Source organism: Hippopotamus amphibius, chromosome 12 (genome assembly GCF_030028045.1).
Source record: "Hippopotamus amphibius kiboko isolate mHipAmp2 chromosome 12, mHipAmp2.hap2, whole genome shotgun sequence".
In the NCBI taxonomy this organism is placed as follows: Eukaryota; Metazoa; Chordata; class Mammalia; order Artiodactyla; family Hippopotamidae; genus Hippopotamus; species Hippopotamus amphibius.
The window spans coordinates 70,326,607-70,352,483 of NC_080197.1; the positions used below are offsets into that span (position 1 = coordinate 70,326,607).

Here is a 25,877-nt window from a genome sequence, read left to right on the forward strand (position 1 = left end):
GGAAATGTATTTTCCTCTAGAGCCTCCAGAGGAGAACACAGCCCTGCTGACACCTGACTTTAGCCCAGTGACATCGATTTTAGAATTGCAGAACTATAAGATAATAAATTTGTGTTGTTTTCAGACATTGTGGTAACGTTGACAGCAGCAGTAGAAAACTAGCACCGTCTCTCCAAACAAAGGCTGACAGACCATCTTGCCCTAAAGATGCTGCCTGGCATTCTGGGATTTCACACAATCACAGGCAACAAAGTTCCCAAAGGGACTGAGACATAGGGAGAGACTGAAGACCAAGGTCAAGGGGGCAAAGGGCTCAGCAATTAGTAGAGATTGCTTCTCATGTTTGGCACCATAAGGGATGGAGAAGAAATATAAATACAACTCATACCCTTCAGGAGAGACAGGATTAAGAACCATACTTGGTATTTATGTCACATCTTATAATTTATAAAGCATTTCACTTAATATTTCCATTTAATCATCCCATCAATTCTGCAAGTTGGAAATTTTTATTATTCCATTTTGTAAACAAGAAAGCTGAAGTTTAAAGAGTTAATTTTTCTTTCTTTTTTTCCTCAGCCGCACCACATGGCTTGTGGGATCTTATTTCCCCCACCAGGGATCGAACCGGTGCCCCTGGCAGTGAAAGCTCAGAGTCCTAACCACTGGACCGCCAGGGAATTCCCTAGAGTTAATTTTTCTAAAATCAGATAACAGTAAGTAGAGTAGAGATACACAGATGGGGTTCCAAAATCTAGGTGCGTCACTACTTTGATATCTGTCTTGCCTGGAGAGCCATTCAACCAGGAAGTCAATACTTGCAGAGATTGCTCATCAGTTGAGGTAATTTCTCTAGTAAATGGAGGTTGTGGGGAGAGGTGCAGATAATACTTTGCAGTGGGTATCCTCTCTCCATATGTCTGCTTCTTATGAATGTGGAGTATTCCTAGAGTGTACCTGTGTCAAAAACATCACTGGCCAGTAGTGGCTGCTTGCTGAATATTTTAAATTCATTGTCTGCCATAAACCTAAATTTCACGTCTAAATTATAGCTCAACCCCACCTCCCCCACCTCAATTCGACCTCCACCCTGACTTTCCTATTTTTTTAAGAATTTCATCATTAACCTAGTCATCTAGATTCAACAGCTATAAAAACAATAACAGCTAACCCGTACTGGGAATACATTCCAGTTATTGTGCTAAGCGTTTTAGATGTCACCCATTGAATCCTCCCAACAACCCTATGAGGAAGATACAATTATTAACCCTATTTTATAGACAAGGAAATTGAAGCTTATGTAAGTTGCCGACAATGACACCTCAGCATCATCTATAATTACTCATCTCCTCCGCCCTCCAGAGCTCATGAATCACCAAGTCCTCTCCATCCTCCCTAGGCTATTTCTTGCACTTGTTGCTTTCTTTCCATGTCCATTGCCACTGTCCCAGCCTTGGCTCTTTTTGACTTATGCCTGAGTTGTTGCTATAGCCCAATATGGTCTCTCTTGTTTTATGATTCCCCTTCCTCAGATCTTTCTAATATGCTTTGGCCAGACTAAGCCACCTAAAATCCCACTTTTATCCCATCCATTTCTGAGTTCAAACCTTTAGAGAAGATGCATCCAAATATCCCCAAAGGTTATCCTTGGACAGTGTGATGGTGGCGGTATTTTTTTGAAAAATTAAATAACTTCATTGTATTAAAATGAAAAGAAAAAACGGTTACAACTATAGAGTGAAATTATAGGGCAAGATACATGATAAAGATAAGCAAACATTGTACCCTATAAATGTGCAGGTCAAACTTCATTTGTTCCAGCATTGGGGAGCTCTCATTGGTTGTCCGACAATTCCAAATATGCAATTCTATTTTTCAGAGGCAAATCTTTGCATTTAAAATGTTATGTAAATCTGCTTAGTGTTTCCGTATATTTATAAACTTTATTACTAGTGGTAAGACAATAAATATACATGGTAAAAGAAAAACTGAATCAAAATAACCAAAGGATATAGCAATAAAAAACTTTTCTCTCTCTCCCAAGGGTAACCATTGAATAAGGTGATTTGAATTTTTTTCTTTACACTTTATGTTTCTGTAATTCACAGACATTCAGCAATGGACATGTATTGCTTTATAATAGAAAGTAAGGCCAATAAAGCATAATTTTAAAAAGGGAACCAAATTATCGATCATTCCCTGCTACTTATAATAGAAAAGCTAATTTTTTTGGCTGAGGCCCTGTGTAATCTGGCCCCCAAATGCTTTCCAGGCTTATTATATACCGTTGACTACAAATGTTCTGCTTCAGTTAAACTATTTTAAACATCTTTTCCCTGCTGTGTCTCCAACTGTGTGTTTTCTCTTCCTGAAATGAGCTTCCCCTTCTCTTTTAATATCCCAATTCAATCTATTATTCACCATCTAGGTCTGTTCTACATACAGCCCTTCCTAAAAAGGAAGGAATCAGTATGTAGTGAGTATTTACCGTGTGGAATTATACACTATACCTGATGCTTTCCTTGGTATTCATTTGAAACCCACAACAGCTCTGGAGGGTTGGTGTTAATAACTTTCATGTTATAGATGGGGAAACTAAGTTTCACTCAAGTCACAAAGCCAATATGTGGCAGAGCTGGAATCTGGGGCTGGCTGCTCTGCCCCTGCTCAGACAGCTCTCATTTTTTCCAACTTCTGTAGCTTTTTTCCAACTTCATTATTTATCTAAGTTTGACCCATAATCACAGAAGTGTATTCTAAGAGAGTGGCATTGCTCATAGTACTATTTTGAAAGACTTATATTTTGTATTTTTCTTATCTTTTCCGTGAAACTTCCTGTAAGAAAACTTGGGTTGTTCTAACTTGTGATTTCCTAGTTCTGTGTCTCTGAGCCAACTCCCTAAACTTTCTCAGCCTCAGTTTCCTCCACTGTAAAATAGAAAAGATAATACCTAACTCTTCCGGTTGTTAGGAGAGTTAAAAACCCAGTATATACCTTATACAAAAGAGCTGGCTGTTTCTGTATTGGATTTAACTTGATGATATTAGTTTATTTTCAAATTCCACTTAATTTCTAGTTTCTTTATAGAAGTGGTTTGAGATAGTCTTAAAACTCAGTGATCAATACATTAAAACACTGACTTTACACAAATATTAAAAAGTGCTTTTAAATCAAAATAGTATTTTGCTGTTTGGTCAGAATATCCTATCTTGCTATTTAACCAATGTTGGACAAGAGGTTCAGTTACTAGTTTAAGACTGCTCCTAAAGGTAATGTTTACATTTATAACATGAATCATTATTGAAAATTGTTGTTTTTAGTCCAGAAAGCCACTGAGCACACTGAGAACTACACTTATTCGGAAAATGGAGAAATCATTTAGAAATCACTGGTCTTCAAAAACAGACACCTTTTTTTCATATTCTTTATATCAGAGAAAAAAAGGACATCACTGTATCCATTCCAATTATTTTCCTTTAGAGTCAGATGGAAAGAAGCGAAATTCACAAATATTTTTTTAGCCTTTATTTACTTTCCCCCCATTACCAGCATCATTAATAACTTTTCAGTCTTTTGAAAGGTGAATACATCTGTTAGAAATGAGAATTCTTTTAATCTTAATATTTTATTTCACAGTTATTAAAAGATTTGTCAGAGCAACCTTGACAAAGCCCCCAAATGTGTGTTCTACATAATACTGAAAATGAAGTTTGGCCTATAGATAGCTGAAGTCCACCTGCAACTCTCCTGAGATTGCGACTGAGAAATTCTCATTTCTCAGGGTGCTTCCCGAATACCTGTTTGTTATGAATTGTTTGATTAAAATAAAACAACCAAATAATCTGCTTATTAGGTCATTAGGATCTTTGTAGGGTTGAAATGTCCTACATTTGCCTGAAACTGGACAGGATCCCTTTTTTCTCCTCTTAACAGGCAAGCTCCTTGAAAGAATAGTTTCTATCCCACTGTTTCCACTTTTTTCCTTCCTTCTCATTCCCTGGTGAACTCACTGCAATCTTGTAAGATTGTCTTTGGTGAAACCAGCCTCTTCATGGTCACTTAAATGCTAAACCAAAGGAAGACTTCTTAGACCTTATCTTCTCTGAGTATTAACTCACTGGAAACACTCTTTCCCTGCTTTCTTCTTAGCATTCTGTAACAGCCACGTCCACCGCTTTTCTTTCTACTTCTCTGTTTCTCCACACTTTTGACTCAATCCTGGGATTACCTGTTTTAAAAATCTTTGCCAAATTGATAAATGAAAAATCATCTGGTTTTTGTTACTTATTGTGTCTGTTTACATATTTGCCACACAAAGATAAGATACACACTGGTAACAGGGTTGTTGTTATTTATTCTTTCTTGGTTGTACGTCTTAATTTGACATTGAGGTTTTTCATCTCTTTCAGAGCTGGGATTTATGTTTTTCATTTTTTTATTTTTTAACTTTTTTTTTAAGAACTTTTATTGAGATACAACTGACATATAATAACGGGATTGTATGTTTTTGAACCCCTCACCTCCCTCCTTCCTTCCATTTCCTTATGAATGAGCATGTATTTGTTTAATTGAATGAAATTGAACACTTAATTCCCATTAGACTTTCAAGCACCATATGTGGCCCAGGTTCTTTGTAAACCTTCCAGTGAAGACCACAGAGCACTGTACTGAAAGATGAGGGCCCTGTTTCTAATGCCAGTTTAGTCCCTAACTAGCTGTACATTCTTGGGCAAGCCACTTAACCGGTCTGGACCTTCGCTTTTTTATATATAAAGTGAGTGGGATGGTATCAGGTAATGTGTTAGGTATCTTCTAATTCTCACATCACATAGGTAAAAATTTCTTCCATGAACTTCCTTCAGAGGCAAACTCTTAGAATATTCCCTCCTACTCTGCCAGAAGACTGCTCTCCTCTAACACAGTGTCACTTCTTTGAGGCAGAACTTGCTTCCTTCCAGAGCTGTGATTCGTTTGTATGGGGCCACAAGCCCTAGGACAACAGCAGCAACTCCCATCCAAAAAACACAGCCAAGACTTGAAGGCAAAGTAGGTCTTATTCATTTTGTGTGTGTCTTGATAAAATGCTTTGAAAATCTGTTGAAAGTTAGGGACCCACTCACAGAGAAACACACATAAACATATATGTACAAAATTTTAGGGGGCTCCTAGACCCTCTGAAGCCCCTCCATGTCCTCCCTAGGAATCCATGAACCCTAAGCTAAGAATATTTGACTTGGGAACGTGAAGGGATTCCCTGGAGATTTACAAAATTATCAAAAATGCTTATTTCCCATTGGAAAAGGGAGCTGCTAAAATAAATATTTATAGAATATTATTAAAACTCTCTTTTCAAAACTAAACCATTATGCTTACTTATAAATATCATCTTCATAAATCAGCTCATGTGCTAACCTGCTTACCTCTTGCAGAGCAGAATGCAAATCTCTTACCCTGCATTATAAAGTCCTGAATGGTCTGGCTCCTGCTTGCCCTTGCTTTATACTTTTGAGCTCTGCTGGCCTCCCTTTTGCCCTAGGAACATACCAGCTCCCTACAAGGCACTCTGTTTCTGCTGAACAGTCTCAGAGTGACCTGCTGCCTCTGCCCTGACCACATCCCTGGGTTGCCATCCTTCAGGCTTCAGTCCAAGCGCTCCCTCCTCAGGCATGCCACCCCCAACCATCTTCACCCCACCCTCAATCACACGCTATCACAACACCCAGTTTTTCTCCAGTAGAACTGGTCAAATGCAGCCCTGGCTGTTTTTGTCTTCTCTCCCCACTAGAATGTTAGTTCCGTGAGGGAAGGGGCCTTGCCTCTCTTATTTATAACCATATTTTCAGAGCCAAAGACAGATCAAAACCTTAAGGGGGTCTAAAGATTTGGTGCTCCTCTTCCATCTTTAATTCTAGCTAAAAAATTTGGTGTGCCTCCCTCATATTAAACTCTAGCTAGAAATAATACTAAACTGTACACTTACATGTGCTGAAACAAAAGTCGCTTCTTCCTAGAGGATCTGACTGTAAGACCTTGGAGCCCCTGCTTTGCTGGTGCCCTAAGTACATGAGCCCTTTGTCTGCTTGTGGGGAATCTAGCACTCACTCAATCCTTTAAACATGCTGGAAGCAGTTTTACATTAAGCTGGCCGGTGCCTACTAAAAAAACCTTGCTGGGATTTTGATAGGAATTGTGTTAAATCTAGAAATCAATTTGGGAAGGACTCACATATTTACTGTGTTGGGTCTTCCAAGCTATGACTCTAGTAAGTCACTCCCATTATTTAGGTCTTCTTTAATTTCTTTCATCAACATTTTATAATTTTCAGCATACGGATCCTGTACATGGTTTGTTAGATTTAAACCTAAACAGTCTATATTCTGTGGAGCAATTACAAATGGTATTGTTTTACATTTGTTTCTACCTGTTTGTTGTTGGCATATACAGAAACTCTTTTAATAGAACAAGGAGGAATGTACTCTTTAATGAAATAAACTTGTTCAATGTTTATTTGCTGGACTAGTAAAAAGCTATTTATCCTAACATACATGTACCTCTGTAACGTGCCTCTAAATCCCAAATTTAGCTTAATTCTTAACTGCTACACACTGATCTCTACTACTATTAGAAGGGTCTACTCATCCCTCACCTGAATACCCCTTATGCATTCCATCTGCTGAACCCTCTTACCCCAAACTAAGGGATAGTTGGAGAGGATCTGCATCTCTAGTCTGCTTAATTAGAGGAGCTGGGATTTGGGGGAAGGAAGGAAAAGAGAGAGAATCCTTGTCCTAGAGGTGGAGAGCATGGATCTTGCCTCGGTAAAAAGCCTTCTTCTTTACATGCTGCAGTTCCAGGCGCCTTATTCTGACACATCTTGAAATCTCTCTCAACTTTCTTCATTTCTACACTTGATCTTAGCCAAAAGGCCGAGAAGCGATTCAACTTTCTTCATTTCTACAACAATTAAACTGGAGTGCCTTCCATGTATGTGGTTCTATGATAGCTATTATGGGAGTCTCCCAGTGCATATCATCTAACTAGGGAACAAGACATAGATTAAAACTAATTAAAAACTAATGATTGAGTGGTATACAATATTGGTTAAAAGAGTCCAGCCGGGAAAAGGAGTGATGTTGGCTGGGGTTGTCAATGAAGGCTTCTTCTGAAGAGTTTTGACCTCATCCTCGATGTATAGGTAAGATTTAAACAGCAGGTCTATGGGCAGTCGGTTTCTAGAAGTTTTCTTTAAGAGCGTAAGTAGTAATCCCATTGGAGTTGCAGTAACATCCCCCGGCCACCAGAGGGCAGGGCGCCGCGGGAGAGATTGCTTCCTCTCTGCGAAAGTCTTAGAGAGGTCAAAGGCAGAGGCACAAAGTCGGCTCTGCGTCTATGGCCTTCAGGCTTCTTTTACTACCTCCAGTGCTCAGCGCTCTCCCCTCTCCAGATGGGCTCCTTTTCCTCTTGTAAAAGATGGGCCGGAAGTTCCTAGAGGCTTACCCTAATACGAACCTTAAATGATTATAATAACGAATGCGCTTTAGCTGCAGGATTTAAAGGCAGAAAAGGAGTATGGCAATGTTTTATCTTTCTGACCCACCCCAAACCTGCTTCTCAGTTCTTTTACCAATCAAAACCAAAAACAAAATAACAACAGAAAGCCCCAGGCAGTGTCCAAGCGGACATTCCCCCACAAAGATGCCCTTAGGGACCATGTCCCCAATCCAGTACATTGTAAATGGCATATTTTAGGAGCTAGACTCTTCCTGCACACAAATTCTGGCTCATGGAGCGATGCACTCGCAGTGTGCTTTTCCGTCATTAATCACATCTTTGTTATGTGATATCCACGTGAGTACTTCTCAGTAGAAGCCGCTTCACGCTCAGATGCTCAAAGAACACTAGAATAAAGCTCCAATTGTCCTGTTCAGTGACTCCAAGTCCCAGTTTGTCACCACCTCAGGTCTCCAGTTTCCCAAAGTGTGTGATGTAGTTTCAAAACAGAGCTATTTTAATTAATGCAAATAAAAAATGCACGAAGCGTGTTAAGTTAAATCAACAGGGTCTTGCACGTCTCAAGAGGCGGTGACCCTCCTCTGGTCTGTGCTGCCCGATGTAGCACAGACTTTAAAAGCGCATTTTAGGCTGCCCGGGCTCATTACATGTACAAACGTAAACAGAAATAAGTACCTATGAGCACAGTAAAATAACGAACGTTAGGAGCATTCAGGTGGGGGCTTTCAATGACAAACCGGCAGAGAGCCGAGAGCTTGACCACCTGAGTGTGATTTCTCTTAAAGTACCTGTAACTTCTCTTTCCTAAGAGACGGCAGTACCCTGTATTCTGGATTCGTCACTTTTTAAAGAGCGATTGTAATTCTCTCAGATCATTGTTGGCGTTTCTTCGCGCCGGGGAGACGGCTGGAAACCGCCCGAGGAGGAGGAAAAGCTTCTGCGCCTCGCTGCGGCGGGGGATGGGGACCCTGTAATACCTGTTGGGGCGCAGCGCAGCCCCGGCCCAGGGGCCGGAGGTCGGGGGCCCCGGGGGCGGCGGGCGCGGAAGGAGGAGGCCGCGGGGCCGCCTCCCCGGGCCGCCCGGCTCCTCCCAGCGGCGCCCGCGGAACCTGTCCCGGAGCCGCCGGGCCCCGGAACGGAACGTGACCCGACCCCTCCCCGAGCGGCCGCGACCGGGCGCCGAGCCGCGCTCCGGGCTCCGGCGGGCGCACGGCCCCGCCCGGCGCCCACCGCCCTGCCCTCGCCTGTCTCCTCCTTTCCCCGGGGCTCCGCTGAGTTCATTCACTGGGATTGGTTTCAAGTGACGCCATCTCTTTATTTTTAAACCAATGACCTCACCCGCGCTTGAAGTTTCCTGACCAGCGACTCTTTCTCTTTCCCCCCACCCCCCCGCCCCACCCCCCCGCCTTTCCCCCTCTTTCTGGGTCTCCCTGTTTGGGGGTCTCCGATCAGTTCTCAAACGACTATCGCCCCCTCTCCCAACGCCCCCTGCGTGCCCCCCGCTGCCCCCCACCTCCACCTCCCCAGGTTCCTCGCCCCTTTCAACAGTGTTTTTTCAAGGCTGATCGGGGGTTGGGGGGGGAGAGAAAGAGTGAAGAAAAGTTGCAAACGTCTCCTCGCTTCCTAAGCCTCCCGCCCCCACCCGCCCCTCCGAGCAGGAGAAGATAATATAGTGAAAAGAAGAGGAGGAGGAGAGCGCGACGGGACGGACGCGAGCGGGAGCGCAGCCGCCCTCCCGGCTCCACCGCGGCGCCTCGCAGGTCCGGGAGGCGAGGGGGCCCCGCGGGGAGACGTCGTGACAACGTTCGTTTCTCCCCCCCACCCCCCCCCCCGACCCCGAGGCAGCCGGGAGGCCGGCGGCCCCGAAAGTAAGTGGCCGCGCGGACGGCGGGGCGGGAGGGCGCGGGGCCCGGCTCCCGCCGCGCCGGCAGCATGGACGCTGGTCCGCGCGCCCCGCCGGCGCGGCGCTCCCGGCGGCCAGGCGCGGGGTCGGGGGCGGAGTGGGGGCGACCGCGGCCGCGAGCGGCGCGCGCGTGGGAAGGCGGGGGCGGGAGGGGGGCCGGCCCGCGCGGGGCGGGGGCGGCGGCGCGGGGGCTCGGGCCCGGGGGCCGGGTCGCGCCGCCAGGAGCCGCCGCCGGACGCGGTCCCTTCGCGGGCGAAGCTGCTCACTTCCAGGCGCGACTGTTACACAACACGCCTGCCAAGTGGGGCCCCGGCCTGACGGTTCCCATTATCCCCAGCTCGCCTGTGGTGTAAGCAGCGGGGCCACCTGGGTGGTGACGGGGCCGCCTTCCTCCACCGGCTCGCTTTTCCTCTTGGGACCCCCGAGGCCGGGGTGTTGGGGGGCCCGGTGCGCCAGCGACTTCTTTATTTACACCAGCCGTAAAACGTGAGAAAGGAAACAGCCCAGGGAGGCAACCGAAGGTCTGTGTATCGCGTGTAGTTTCACGGAATGAAACACCGGGGAGGAAACTGTTTGTGCAAAACTGAAGTTTTCAGGTGCTGCCGGGTTTATTTCCTTAAAACTACCACAGCAACAACCCGGTAATAAACTTGAGAACAGACAAGTAGACCTGAAAATGAATGGACCCTGCAGAATCCTACGGAAGTTTAACAAACGTCAGCTGCAAAGATCCTAAGTCCAGTCCTGGGTGCCTCAAATCGTTTGGAGAAAGCACACCTCCAAGCAGCCTGTGATGGATAAAGTGGAGAGGAAAAACCTGTTACATAATCTCATTTGCCGTGGGGTTTGCAGTGCCGTCCCCTTGAATCAAGGGGAAGTGAGTTAAGATGCAGGGGTTTTAAAACTCTGAAGTTTTTATTTACCCAGTGCTCTGGCTGCCACTTCTGTTATAAAAGATTATAAGTAAATACTCTGTTCTTACAAGGGAACCAAACCTATCAGACCTGTTTAGAAAATGACCAGGTATGTTTCTTTCCTTTCTTTCTGGAGTGTGTGTGTGTGTGTGTGTGTGTGTGTGTGTGTGTGTGTGTGAAATTTACCATCCATGAAAGACCTTATGACTAGTATTTGGGGAACTTAGACTGTCAGAAAAATGCCTCTTCAAGCCACTCATCTCATGAGTGCACAAAGGTGACAACTGTTTTCTCAAAGGATTTATACTATTCCAAACTCCATCAAGAAAAGAGATTTTTGGAGTTAAGGTAAATTTTTAAATGAGGGAAAGTAGTCTTACCTATTGAATTAGTCACTTGCGAATTACTTACTTTTCCTTGAGAATCATGTATGTTGGTGGACACACAGCTTTGGGAGGCTGTAGTTAATTGAGACTTGTGGAATTTTGTGTTTGGTGAAGGCGGCAGCAGCCTGGAGAAGGGAAATTGAAAAACTGAGAATTTGGGGCTTTGTATAGGGATTTTAGTCAAAATGTGACTAGGCACTGTGAAAGGTTTTTGTTTTTTAAGTAGAGTTCTGGAATTTAACTGAGTTTGGTGGCTGTGTGAAAGCTTGTTAAATGTTAAAACTTTTTTTAACATTTAACATCTTATGTAAAAATTTGGCCTAAAAGACACCAGCCCAAAAGTTGGCTTTTAGGTAAAATAATTTGTACTTCTCAACGTTATACATGGAGGGGGAAGTAAAAATGAGTTTATTCTTAATTCTTGTGGTAATATGGTGAATAACATGAAAAAAAGTAGGTTCAAGCTCTGTAAACGTGCATTTGAATGTAAAATAATTGAATACCTGTAAAGTGAAAACAGTCATGTAAAATTGAGGATTAGGGATCTCTTTGGCCAAAAGTTTAATGGCAGTAACTGAAAAGGGGGCAAAAGAGAAGATCCTGTTAACCCAGTTCTTTTCCTTTTGCTTAAACAGTAGAAACTCATTTGTGGAAGTGAGGCTGGGATCAAGTGTGAGATTGGTGCACAGTTTAGGCTGGGGTCAGGAGAAGTGCCAGGGTTGATGTGTGAGTTTGTTTTGATGCCCTTTTCTATAAATGCCTTTATTGGGAATTTAATTCTATAGAGTTTCTGGTCTATGGGATTATATATTGACAAACCTGACTTACATAGCTGTTCAAAATTAATGTTTTTCTATTTTTCAGCCAATCACAATAGCCCACTAAATATAATTTATTAGAATCACCAGTGTAATTTATCCTAGAAACCCAACTTTTCCTGGAGTATCTAAAAAAAAAAAGGCAGAGTTTTCTATCCAGTGTTATTTGGACTGAAAATTTCACTAGTCGTTTATTGTTTTTTAAATGTTTTGCCTTCTCAAGCAAATGGTACTTTAAAGAAGTAAACTAATGTAAGGTAAGCTGATTTGGATCAGAAGCCCAAGAACAGGGAGGAAATAAATCAGGGGAAACAGAAACCAGATTTTATGACAGTTTTCAACAGATTGGAAAAACTAGTTAGACAGGCTTCATAGGAAAAACCACAGTTGATGTTTGATTCGCTTTTTTTTTAATCAACTGCATCAAAATTTAAAACCGAGATAGATATCCACCATCATAAAATGTTACTAACGGTGTCTTAAGCAAAAAAAAAATTAAGAAAGTAAATCTTGCCCAAAGCCACATATGATATATTCCACAGCCAGATGTCAGATTTTTTCAGATTTTCTTGTGTTGTGGATAATCTGATATTTTTGTACATTTCATTTAGCCCAGATGACCAAGGGTTGTTAGCTTTGTGATGGGATGGGATTCATAAAGTTTGGCCAGGTTTAAAGAGGCCAGTCTCTTACACAGACTGACTGAGAAGTTTGAAATCTAATCAAATAAATGACTTGAGGAAACAGGAGTGGCTCCAAAAGGAGGATGGAAGGCAGATTACCAAGGACAGGTACAAAGAAATAATAAAAGCTCGCCAGGGCTATGATCAGGAAAGAAGGAAATGGAATACATCTTGACGTGAAAGGAAAAAGGCATAAAAAGAAAAAATACCCTCCAATACCTCAGCAACAGGAAGACAGTAATGGAACTTCACCTCCTTCTTGATTGGGATTAGATACCTACCTCATTGTAGGTATCACCAGAAAGTCACAAGATTTTTTTTATTATGAGCAGTTATAATTATGTATATGAGAACATAAAGCTTGAAATTGCCAAAGATAAATTTAAAATAGAAAGGGGGACCCACTGCAATTTCAATTGAGTTATTGGAAAGGGAGGGATAGGTTATAAAAAGTTGAAACTATTAACTAAGTTGATTTCAGGATTAACTTCAGGGACGAATCAGTCATGGAGAGCATTTATTAGAGGTGTACTGTTAACAGGTCCTGAGGTGGATACCAAAAGTTAGGGGCACGGGTCCATGCCCTGAATGAGGATTATGAGAATTGGAAGGGTGCTATACACGTATGCAAAGATGAACAATTATCAGACACCTGGGAAGTGCCACATTCATGGTATGAAGGAGAAAGAGACTGGAGGATTGTAGAGGTAAACTTCATAGACAATAGTAGAATTCGGACCCTGGCCTCAAAGGATGGTTAACATGTGTGTAGAGGAAAGGAAGTGGGGGAGGTGAAAGGGAGAGGCCATTCAGCCATCCCTTCATTCAGCAGGTTTGTTTGGAGCCTGTGCTGTGTGCTAGACTCTGTTCTCCGAACCCGCATAGAGTAGAAAATAAGATAAGGATTTTGCCCTTATGGAATTTACATTCTAGTGGGAGTAGACAGAAGGGCGATAAACAAGTAAACACTCCATGGAAAATCTGATGTCATAGAGTGATGTCTTGTGAAGATAGCAGGGATCAGGGTCAAGGAAATGGCAGAGTGGTAGTTACAGCCCCACTGACTCTGTGAATAATCTGTTCTGCCTGTGATGTTCCTGGTGAATAATGTTAATGATTTAACTTTTTAATATTTATTTGCAGTCCAGACCAATTTGAATAGACCTTAACTGACCTCATCTTTAGCCAGTTTTTGGAAAGAAACCTACGTAATATTTTGTAGATTGAAGCATGCAAGCTCTGAGTTTTTAACTCCTTGTTAACAATTTGTATGCAATTCTTCTGCTGTCGTTTGCTAAGAACCTCATGTTTTTCCAGAGGTCAGTGTCATGCTTTACAGTTTACTTAGCATTGTGATGTATCGGGCTGTATTCTTAGGTAAGATTCTCCACTAGGATTGATGATCACAACAGGGCTATAAAGTGAAGCTAAACTCCAAGGACAGTCTGTTTTGATGGCACCTTGTATGAGAGCACACAGAACAAAAGATGTAAAGAAACTACAAGTAAGCGCTTCAGCTTAGTTTCCAGAAAATGGGGTCAAGGTGCCACCCACCCCTGGCCTCATCCACATGGTGCAGGAATCTGATGGTAAATTTGGGCTGTGGTGTGCTCCGTGTGCTTAATCAGTCTCCTTACACATTGATAGGGGAGTTAGTGGTCTCACTGGAAATATTATCTTAAACTTAGGACTTCTGTTGTTTTTCTACAAATAGTAGACCTGATACAAAAGTGTCAGTTCTGAAATGGGGAAGTCTGGACTCTGTGGCTGTATGACTGCCAGGTTTCAGTGTTGTTGACAAGATGTCCTTTATAGGGTCACGTAAAAATTTCTTAGTGACTTTCATGTTTTTGGATACATTTATGAAGTACTTCTCAAGCATTCTTAAAGAAATGTGTTCTCTCCTTCTACACTTTTTCTGTAGTTTTAAACTTAAAAAAAAAGTTATAGGTGGAACTGAGGTAAAGGATTCCAAAAAGGATTTGTATTAAGTGTGTGTGCCTATAGAGCCACATGTCTTGAAAATTTTTCTGTATGCACCTAACCAGTTTTCATCTACAGTACATTCTGACACACTTGGAATAAGCCTATGGAAAAGAATACAACTTTCATAGGAGGTGGGAGATTCTTTAGCATTTCCTCAGTTTCCTCTAAACGAGATACTTCGTTTGGAAAAGAATTAATTGTAGTGATAAAAACTAGGGGTCTGTGACGTGTGATAAAAACTAATGTGATGCATACTCTTCAGAAATATTTGGGAAGGACAGTAGAAATCAAATTCGTTTTAATGTTTGGGTGAGGGGGTGGGCCAAACTGCAGCTTACAGAAAAATATAAATTGTGATGGTATATGGTAAGGTAATTAATATTAAATATCTCCATTCTTCCCCGTAAAATTATTGGGGAAAGTCATGTGTAGAGAAGTATATGCTGCTTAAATTACACAAAAATTACACAAAAAAATACAACTTGTATCCTAGGATAGTGCCTAGTAGAGTTGACTTTTGAGAAATGCTGAATAAATTGAGTTCTCACAAATAGTTACATTTGATGGTGGTTGCATTCTGTCTCTAGCTTAGAGCACTGATTTTTGAGCTTTGAGTTGAAGCCTACAGGGAGTTGCCTTCCAGCCTTGGACACCAGGCTTATTTGAGCTGTACCCTCACTCTAGGACCTGGACCCTGACTTCACCTCCAGCCTGCTTGACCCTGGGGCTGACCTGACCTCATCTTTTCTGAAATGGCAGGTGGTGATTTCCTACAATTCCTTCCCATCCTGAGCAGCTGAGCTGTGTCCTCTTCTGGTCACTTCTCAGGATACTGAAGTGTCCCCAGTCTAGCCTGTCTTGTAGTGGGTTTCTCTTGTTATTTTTGTTTGTTGTTTTGTTGGAAGAGAAGCACATTTCTCAGGAAAATAGTTCTTGACTTTGTTTTGTAGGCTGTATACTGGCTTGTAAAGCATGGTATTATTTTTTCTTCCCTCTTAGCTTTAGCTGAAAATTTTGTATTCACTAGTAAATTAACTGGTAAGAGTGATATTTTGATGCTACAAAACAACTAAAAACTAAACAAAGACTTTTTTGGGGACAATCAGGAAATTAGGATATGGAGTGTGTATTAGATGATGTTTAAGAATTATAACTATAAAATTTTTATCTGTATTAATGGTATTGTGGTTATGTTAAAAAATTTCATCTGGTAAAGATACATATGGAAGTATTTATAGGCAAAATGAAATGATGCCTATTTTTTAAAAATTTATTTATTTATTTATTGGCTGTGTTGGGTCTTCGTTGCTGCACGCGGGCTTTCTCTAGTTGTGGAGAGCAGGGGCTACTCTTCATTGTGGTGCTCGGGCTTCTCATTGTGGGGCTTCTCTTGTGGAGCATGGCTCTAGACGTGTGGGCTTTAGTAGTTGTTGCACCTGGGCTCAGTAGTTGTGGCACACGGGCTTAGTTGCTCCAAGGCACGTGGGATCTTCCTGGAGCAGGAATCGAACCTGTGTTCCCTGCATTGGCAGCCTAGTTCCTAACCAGTGCGCCACCAGGGAAGCCCGATGCCTATTTTTTGTTTTTAAAAGCTTCAGGAGAGGCACAAACAAACCACAAATGGGAAATGAAACACTATTGGCAAATTTTTGGATAATTGTTGAGGTACACATTGGGGTTTGTGTACGTTTGTGTGTATTTGGAAATATCCATAGTAGTTATTTAAAATACACACGTTACTAATTATAACTGTAGAGGATGAAAATTAATACAGTAAAATTATGTGGTGGGACATTTGAGCTAATTGACCAATCAAGAAATCTCCCCTTTACATTTTCTGTAAGTTCTGAGTTTAGTAAAAAAATTTTAAAAGTAGGGATAATTTTGTAGAAATATGATCACAAGATTAAAATTCTTGATTTTGAGATTTAATAATATACCTGTAGTTAATACATTGTTTTCACATTTTTTCTTTTATCCTCTGAACAGGACATGAATTACCTATTTCACAGATGAGGAAACTAAGACCTTAGACTATCCAAATTCCGAAGCAAGTAAGAAGTGGCAGTGAAGCTGGATCTGAGACCTTCTGACTCATTCTCAGGTGCCCATTCTCTTACCTACACATACTTATACGTGCTCTTTTTTGTGGTGTTAAAAAAACCAGAGGTTTTCTAACATTTTGGTGTCAGAACACTTTTATATTCTTAAAAATTACTGATGCCTCAAAGATTTTTTGTTTGTGTGGGCTATATCTGTCAATGTTTAGCATATTAGAAATTAGAACTGAGAAATGTTTAAAATACTTACTCAATTAAACGTGGCAAACTCATTAAAGGTTATCATAAATTACATATTTTAATGAAAAAGGTATTCCAAAACGAAAAATGTAGTGAGGCGTGAGATGGTTTTACATCTTGCCATTCTCTCTAATGCACTGCTAAATAGAAGACAGCTGGATTTTCATAACTGCTTTTATATTCAGTCTGTTGTCGTATGTTGCTTTGTTGGAAGTATATGAAGAAAACCCCAGCTATACACAGATACGGAGTAGAAAAAGAATGGGCTATTTTAGTGTCTTTTTCAAAAATTTGTGAATATTCTTTGATATATCAAAACTCAGCAAGTAGTAGAGTTAGTTAAGGGTTAGTTGCAGTGTTGAATCTGAAACTTTATCAATGAATTTTTTGTACTCTCTAATGTAAAAATCTATTGGTTCATCTTGCACTTTGGGTGGATCTTTGACCTGTTGTGATTTTATAACATCATACAGTGGTAATTTGAAAAATAACGGTTGACTGAGTTCTGCACAGCTTTCAAATGTTGACACATTCGATTACACAGTATTTAGCAAGTCGCATTCATTAATACGACCATTGGTCTCATCCAAAAAGTCTTTAAGAAGTGGGAAGAAGTCAAGATTTTGGTATCCAGTTCAAGTTTTCCAAAATTCTGGTTTTTTCTTGAAAGCTCAAATTTTATCATCAGCAACAGATATTGTCAGTTTTTTCCTTAGAGTGTCAGGCTCACTTTATTTACTTTAGAGAAAATGCCAGCCAAGTACTTAAGTCTGAATAACTGTATATAACAGTAAGTTTTCTGCCAGTCATTCTTTGGGGAAAGTGTATATTTTAGCTCACAACTCATTGCATAAATACTTTTCCTCAAGACAGCCGTTGCATTAGGTATGTAAAAATGCTTTTTCTATATAGTAGGTATGATGAAATGCTCCTATTTCATCACATAGATTATTAAAAAGACCAAGTTCTCAAGCGTGAGATTTAATAAAATTAATAACTTTTACTGTTTTAGCAAGGATGTCGTTAGGTGAAACTGGCTTTTTAAAAGTGATTGGTAGTGGAGAATAGTACTTTAGTACAGTTTTGTACTTTAGTACAGTTTTGTACCCCTGCCCTGATTCATGCTAAAGTGCCAGCAGTTTTGCCCTCCATTGCTTTTGTACCATTAGAGGAGATAACATGGTTGTTTCAGGATAAATCACGAGATTCAAAAAGTTATTTAATACTTTGAGTAATTCAGCAGGACTTGTATTTGTTGCCAAGCATTCACATAAAAGAAGCCTTTTGATGATTAGTTGGCGTGGATACTGGAATAATAAAAACAAAACAGTAAGTCCACCCATGTCTGCAGATTTGTCCACTTATAAAGCAAAAGTACAGTCCTTAAGGAGAGGCATTAACTTGTAGTTATTAACATTTAATTTGAGCTACTGCATCATTGGTAAGTGCCATGGCTGTAATTTCTTTTACTGACTCTTCATCCAGCAGACATTCAGCAGTGTCAGCTGGGCAAAGCATTCTTAGTTTCTCAGCTGTCTTGTGCACTGATCCAACCCATGCATTCTGATAACTTACCTTTATGATACTTTTTCATTTCTAATTTGAAAATAATCTTTTGCTTCTGAAGAGCTCATCATGTCCATGTTTAAAACTTCAATTTCTTTTTCTTTAAACCATCAGTGAATTCATTGGATGGTAATGAGGTAGTGGAGATTATAGCCGATATAACCGAAGATTGCTCTTGCTAGGAACAAAGAAATACTGAGAACACACTGAAAATTTCTGAAAACATGTCTATTTATACCTTAAACTTGCTACCTTAGGACATTCTAAACACAAGAACGTACAAGCATAGGTTTCATTAGCTGTCAGAGTGATACGTTATCATCACTTACCACATGTTCTCTGGATTTGCTGTTGTGAAAAGGGCAGGTAACATCTTTGTATTACTAAAAAGAGTTTTGTTATTGTGGATCCCCTGGAAAGGTCTCGGGGACCTCCCACTGGGGATCTCTGGATCACACTTTGAAAATGCTGATGTAAACTGGTGCCCTGTCCTAACATAATTTTAGAAGAGCCTAATTTAGATATCTGTATCAATAAAGCATTGTTTCTATCTTAGCTGACTAATTTGTGAGGAAGAAGGAAACATGCTAGTGTGTGGGATGGGCCAGGTGGTCCAGAGACCATAATGGCAGAAGGTGGTGTAACCTCAGAGGGTGGTGGGTAAAGATTAGGCAGAAGGGAGGAGTCAGTAAAAGCGCTTCATGGTTTAACAGAAGATGAGCATTTGTTCTCTCTGTGTTTTTTTTTTTTAAGCTAAAAAAGCACTGAGTCTACGTATGTGTGTATATATATACATATATGTATTCATACTCATTTATATCTGTGCTCAAAATCAGGGTACTCAGCCATTTATTCCTTGCTTGACAGCAGAGGAGAGATGGTAACACACCTGAGGGGAGAACAGATGTTCACAGCCGTTGTCCGTCTCTTCCAACCAGATGGGCTGTGGGTGGAATAGACATTAGTGATCAGGGGATCCACTGTAGCCAGAACTGGGCTGTGGGCAGAGATGGAGGTGACAGATGCGGGGCAGAGGGGCCTGGGGACGTACGCAGGTGGGTGTAGCTGGAGTCATGGAGATGAACATACATTTGAAAGATTTCCATCATGCTACAGTTAAAATAACTATTGAAATAACTTTACTGGGTAGTCTGACTTCTAATGTCTTCCCAGTATTCAAATTCTATTATTATAACCCGTACAGGAGAAAACAGCAATGCCATGAATTTGATGTAGTGCTGGTAAGTCTCGAAGCTTCGGTTACAAGCATCAGTATGTGAAAATATTGACTGGGCCCGGTTTGGGGTTGCAAATTCAAGAACGAAATTTTAATATTTAATTTCTTACTAATAGGCAGTTATGATTAAAGGAGACATAAGAGTTTTGTTCAGCTAGATATCATTCATCAGTTTGTTATTTATGTGGTACTCATTTCCAGAAAGGATTTGAGATGGCAGAAGAAAGGAGCAAAGTCAGTAATTAAGAACAAACATGATTCTAAGTCATGTTTTTTTCCCTTATGTTTTGTCTACTGATGATGGTTATTTTAACAGGGTCATGTAATTGAGGTATTGTAACTAAAAAGTAATTAAACTGGTCTCTATTAACTATTCAGGAGAAACATAATCTTGTCACTTTTTAGTTGCATGTGTATGAGCAGAATATACATTTGTAATGGGAGTGATTGGGCAGGAAAATCATAGCAGGGCACAGAAATTTTTTTTTTAAATTCAGTACTGCTTTCAGCTGTAATTAGCAGAAAGCCACGAGCAGAGGCTTAAACTAGAAGTTATTATTATGCAGCTCAGAGAAGTTCAGAGGTCGGTGGTCTCAGGTGGTTCAGCTGCTCATCAGCATCCTCAGGGCCCTATGTTCTCTGCCCTCTTTTGCGTGTTCACTTACTGCCACCAGGTCACAAAATGGCTGCCTCAGCACTAGGCATCACATCCCTTTTCAAGGCAAGAAGGGGGAAGTAGACAGAGCAAGCAGTCCCTACTCCTGTGTTTGCCTGACAGAGAACAAAATCTTTCCCAGAAGCTTCCATCCAGTTTTCTCTGAAGTCTCTTTTGCTTGAACTGTTTCACAGGACATCCCCCCTTCATAGGAGATACTGGGCAAATGAGTGTCTGTCCAAGGGGAATGGGTGCCAGGGTTGGTGTAACACACATCACGTATCATTTCTTAGGCTTAGGCACATTGCTTGCTGCCCAGGAAAAACTGGGACTCTGTTAGGTAGTTAGAAGGGAGGACAGACATATCTCTTGGGTGGCTGGCTGTGTGTCTGTCACAAATATACAGAAAGGAAAGCACAGAGTATTCAGTAGCTTGCTACAGCAACTTTCCTTTAGTCCGGAGACTGTTTTACATGTTTCCTTCTTTCTTACATGTTCCCTTTTCTTTCTTATTTTAGTGGAAGGTTACACAGGCCTGAATCCCTAATAGTGGTAGAGCCAATTCAGAGACAATTAGGTCTCAACTTCAACTGTGAAATAAGAATATTGTATTAGATAATCTCTGAGATACCTTCTGGTTCAAAAATTCTTATCTCTTCTTTTGTTCCTGTCTTTTGATCATTTCACATTTATATCTTTTTTATCAAAAAAATGGACAGGGGAATTCCCTGGTGGACTGGTGGTTAGGACTCCGCACGTCCACTGCTGGGGGCCCAGGTTTGATCCCTGGTTGGGGAACTAAGATCCCACAAGCCGCACAGTGCAGCCAAAAAAAAAAAAAAAAAATAGTGGACAGGATTAGAGAGAGGATGTAAAAGTGTATGGTGTTTTACAGTCATCTTGATAGCTGGGCAGTGTCTCTAATAAAGATCTTGATGGTATAGAAGGTTAAAGCCAAATTAGGTTTTGGCTTTTTGGCAGTTAGAGTAATATGATATTATTTATACCCCAAATTTCCATTGAAAGTGGAAAACTAATTGTATTTTTATTTTGATAGGGGATCATGTATATGTATGTGTATAGTCTGTAATCAAAATGGTCTTAGTACCGTGTTCTAAGAAAACACTGTCTGACCCAGCAGAAGAAGCATTTTAAGCACTGTTAGTTAAAACCTGGTAGAACACCCCCTGTTGCTTGTGGGGCATTTGTTCTTATTTGTTAATAGTGTTTGCACTGCATATTTGCCTTAGATAAAATGAGAGGACAACTAAAGGAAAGTGATTCCCTTCATGCACTGAAGCAACTAAACTTGACTCGGATGAGGCAGAGCCTTTGATGTTTCAAATGTCTTGACATGGGATTCCATTGTGTTTCAGAGAGAGTGATCATCTACCTCTTCCTATAGAATCTCATCAAGATTATATGAATTTGGATATACAGTGAGTTGAAAATCATATTCCCAACTCTAAAAAATTACAAAGCAATTACACTGCTCATGAAAGAGGCTGTTGAAATGTTAACCTAAAAAGTATTAACCTTCTATCCAACAAAAATCTTATAGAAGGATCCAATGCAGTTTATTGTGTTTTGTCATATTGGAAGATCCTGAGATAAACATTATTAACTATGGCATTTAAAGGGGCCAAAAGGCATCTGCAGTTTGGAGTGTATTTTTAAGAATAAAATTGGAGTATGTATATGTATTTAACAGCTGCTTTAAACAGCTTAGGGGCAGCGTCTAATTTCACTACTGTAGAATATCCAAATATCAGAAACTTTTCCTTGAAACCCTTTTAGTTATGTAATTAAATCAGTTGTTTTCATTTTTCATTATGTGAATGACTAAGAGTCTTGTTAATGTAAATATTCAGGAAGCTTGATTTTATAGCATCTTGGTTTTATAACCAACAACAAAAATCATGTACAATGCAAAACCCTTTTTTCTCTTGAATACAGTCCCAACTGAAAGACAAACTCAGGCAGTTTTTGGTAAAGGAGTGACCTGTGTGACAAGCTCTTAGATGCTGCCATTATAGAATGTAATTAACATGAGGTTAATTTAAGGCAATACAGTATTTGGTGGGGGGAGGATTTCCAAGTACCAAGTGTTAGGCAGTATGGTATCCACTTGCCAGGAAAAAGTAGTTTTATCTAAGTTCTTAATAGAATTTATTGTGAACTCAGTGGAGATTTGTTACTATGCAAATGACCTTAGTTCATTTATTAAAATAAGCACTTTGAGTCTGGTAGGCTTTTTTTCTGGACAAAAGATCCGTTCTTTTTGGCAGTGGTCGCTGGCACATCACTGTCATCAGCATGAAGTATTACTGAGTGACTTCTAAGAGCGAGGTATTAGAAGGCATGCGAAGAAGTATAGCCTGCGACCTTGTTCAGCAAGGAGTTTATACTTGTTGCTGGCATCTCCTGATTATCTACTCTTATGCAACACTCGTTATTCTTTGCCCTAGGGGTTCTTCAGCCGGGGGTCCAGCACGTCAGTCTCCACTCTCCTGTGAGGGGTAAAGTCACAGTTAGAAGTGGAGGTCAGTCCACCTGAGGTCCTCTCCTGGCACTGCCCCTTCTCACCTGGCACCACGGAGCAGCCCTGCTCCCTGCAGGAGCCGTGTGCTCGCTGGCTGCTGCCATCGGCTAGTTTAGGGGGAGGAAGACATTGTCCTCAAGCAGTTCTTGGCCCTTAGAGTATGAAGGTTGGGAGGGGCACAGCGAGAAAAAGGAGATCTATTGCATTTTCTTTTTCTTTTATTGTGGTTAAAAAATTTATCATCTTAACCATTTTTAAGTGTACAGTTCAGTGGTGTTGCATATATTCACATTGTTGTGAAACAGATCTTTAGAACTTCTTACATCTGCAAATCTGAATCGCTATACCTGTTAAACAAGAAATCCCCTTGTCTTCCTCCCCCAGCCTCTGGTAACCACCATTCTACACTGTTTCTATGAATTTGACTATTTTAGATATACCTCATACAAGTGGAATCACATGACGTTTATCTTTTTGTGACTTGTTTCACTTAACATAATGTCCTCAAGGTTCATCCATGTTGTAACATGTGGCAGGATTTCCTTCCTTTTTAAAGCCGAATAGTATTATTATTGTGTGTTTAATCACATTTTGTTTATTCACCTGTTCATATTTAGGTTGCTTTTGGCTATTGTGAATAATGGGTGTGTAAATATCTCCTGGAGACCCTGCTTTTAATCTATTGGATAAATACCCAGAAGTGGAATACCTGGGTCATATGGTAGTTCGATTTTTATGTTTTTGAGGACCGGCCATGGTGTTTTATATAGCTGTGATGCCATTTCACAATCCCACCAATCGTGCATAGAGCTTCTAATTTCTCCATAGCCTTGCCAACACTTTTTTTTTTTTTAAATAATGGCCATTCTAAAGGTGCGAGGTGATCGTGGTTTTGATTTGCATGTCTCTGATGATTAGTAACGACAGGCATCTTTTCACCTACTTACTGGCCATGTGTGTATCAACTTTGGGGAAATGTCTATTTAAGTCCTTTGCCTGTTTTTTGACTGGTTATTTAATTTTTTTGTTGTTGACTTGTAAGATGCCATTTTCTCTTTAAAATATGAATTAGCAGAGTGGAACTGCTCACAGATCAAGTGAGATACAGGGCAGGATACAGAAGTGCAGTGAGCGGAGCCGAATAACTGCAGAGTAGCCTCCCCCATCTCCAGCCACTGTCACTGCAGCTTGTTTGGTTGGGAGCTTTTACTCCCAAAGAGGATTTGAGGCCTCAGATTCATCCTCCTCTTCCTCTCCCTCCTTCTCCTTGTTACCTATAAAACCAGGGGCGTGGACAAAACGATAACTGAGGTATCTTCTAGCTCTAAAATTCTGAGTTTTGAGAGTGTTGCCTTTTACTAACTGACCTCTAGCATCTAAATTTCCTTGGAACTTCAGTGAATGTGACTCGTAGACTAAGAGGTCTCTGTTGATGGCTAGTAAGAAGTGCTCCATCAAAGTCCCATTGGAGCTTTGGTTTGCTAACTTTTTTTTTTTAACAGATTTATTTATTTATTTATTGGCTGCGTTGGGTCTTCATTGCTGCATATGAGCTTTTTTTAGTTGCAGCAAGCGGGGGCTACTCTTCATTGTGGTGCAGGGCTCCTCATTGCAGTGACTTCTCTTGTTGCAGAGCATGGGCTCTAGGCTTGCGGGCTTCAGTAGTTGTGGCGCAGGGGCTTCGTTGCTCTGAGGCATGTGGGATCTTCCCGGACCAGGGCTCGAACCCGTGTTCCCTGCATTGGCAGGCGGATTCTTAACCCCTGTGCCACCTAGGAAGTCCCTGGTGCACTGACTTTTAATCTGACTCATGTGGCTCTTCATAGTCTGGTGTCACCTCCAGATCCTGGGCCTGCAGGTCAGTTCTGTAACTGCGCCTCACACAAGTCCTCCAGTGGGCACGTGGCAGAGTGCTTGGACTTGGACTTTGCGCTGGAGGTATACGGCGGTGGTTGTTTTTTAAACCTGTTCACAGTCATGAGGAAATAGAAGCCAAAGTTCATTGGACAGTGTATTTGTTGTTGTTTTGAACACAGAGAGCAAACAGAACTAGTCTAGATTCAGTGACTTCTCATTTCAGTAAATCTAGCTATATTTTTGTGGTAAATGCTAGGTTTAAAGAAATATTACCCAACTGCTTTGTTTATTCCCTGTCCGTGGCTTTCATAGTGATATTTTGGTAAATAATTTAAAAAAAAGAAGGAATGTGATTGTGGTGGTTGATGTTGAAGGTTACCGTAGACTCTAATATGATATGCTGAGAATTGCTTTTACATTTTAAGCACTTGATATTTTTAATTTTTTACATCTTATAGATGCTGTGTGACCGATAACCAGTCTTTAGGGAGCTCATCTTAGTTATATGGAGTTATGTTATCACCGTATAGCGCTGTGGCTTAAACTACTCTAATGCCAGCAGAATTCTATGAGGTAATAAGGTAAACAAGCAGAATCCAGTAAACCCCATGGGAGTAGGTGAGGCGTATACATGATGACTCAGAAAGAGCAAGTTGTTGGTAGTGCTTGCAGTAGAAACCAAGATATCTAGTCCAGCAATGTCTCTGTCCTTGGCCATCTGTGGCATCTCCATTGCCTTCTGGCCTGTTGTCAGGTCTTGATGGAATATTGCCAGTCCCTTCTTTTGCCAAAATACTAAATATAGCCAGGTGTGTGAGCAGGGGGGTTAACACAGGGACTGAGGCAACTTGAGAGAGCTCCATTGTGAGAAGCTGTGAAAATGTTCAGAACCACCCGATGTCATTCTTAATCTGGATTACATAGCGCACTCAAGGATTAAAAATGCACTTGGTAACATGACGATTTCATAGCAGAAGGTTATCTAGGCTCTGTGGGGCTCCTCATCACCGTCCCTATGATCATGGGTGAATCATTTAATCATGAAAAAAACGTAACCATCAGAACACAGGTAAAGGGAAAAGACCAAACCAGCTTGTGGGTATTAATTAGTGGACCAGAATTCATCCACGTATCATTATCAGAAGGGTGTGAGGTGTCTCCTCCAGACGGTCGCATGTTGTGAATTTTATAATCTATAAAACTGTCACATTTTCATTATTCATCCCTTTATGTTGCATGGGAAATGTAACTTATATGTACTTTGGTTTCTGGTTTCTGAAAGTATATAATGCTACTGTTATCACAACATCAATATCATTTGTAATGGAAATTCTTTTTCCTTTTGGATGATTCAGAATCCAAATATTAAACATCAGGGTGGTACCTATGGCTCTAGGAGTGTGATTTGGTCACCATGTCTCTGATCTGCTTTGTATCTGCGGGGAAAGATTTGCTAGGAAATGTGACTGAAGGGATCATACAGTTTTGGCTAGATGGTAGGACTTTAGAATATCATT

At 41.0% G+C, this 25,877-nt stretch overlaps 1 protein-coding gene across 1 annotated transcript in view; it reads left to right on the plus strand.

The window, feature by feature from the left end:
* Positions 1-8,668: 8,668 nt before the first annotated feature.
* DUSP16 (dual specificity phosphatase 16) overlaps positions 8,669-25,877 on the plus strand; it is a 79,594-nt gene continuing 62,385 nt past the window's right edge. Inside the window, exons 1-2 of the mRNA XM_057701747.1 lie at positions 8,669-9,381; positions 16,193-16,307. The gene's annotated coding sequence lies outside the window, so the exon portion shown is untranslated. The remainder of the gene's footprint in view (positions 9,382-16,192; positions 16,308-25,877) is intronic.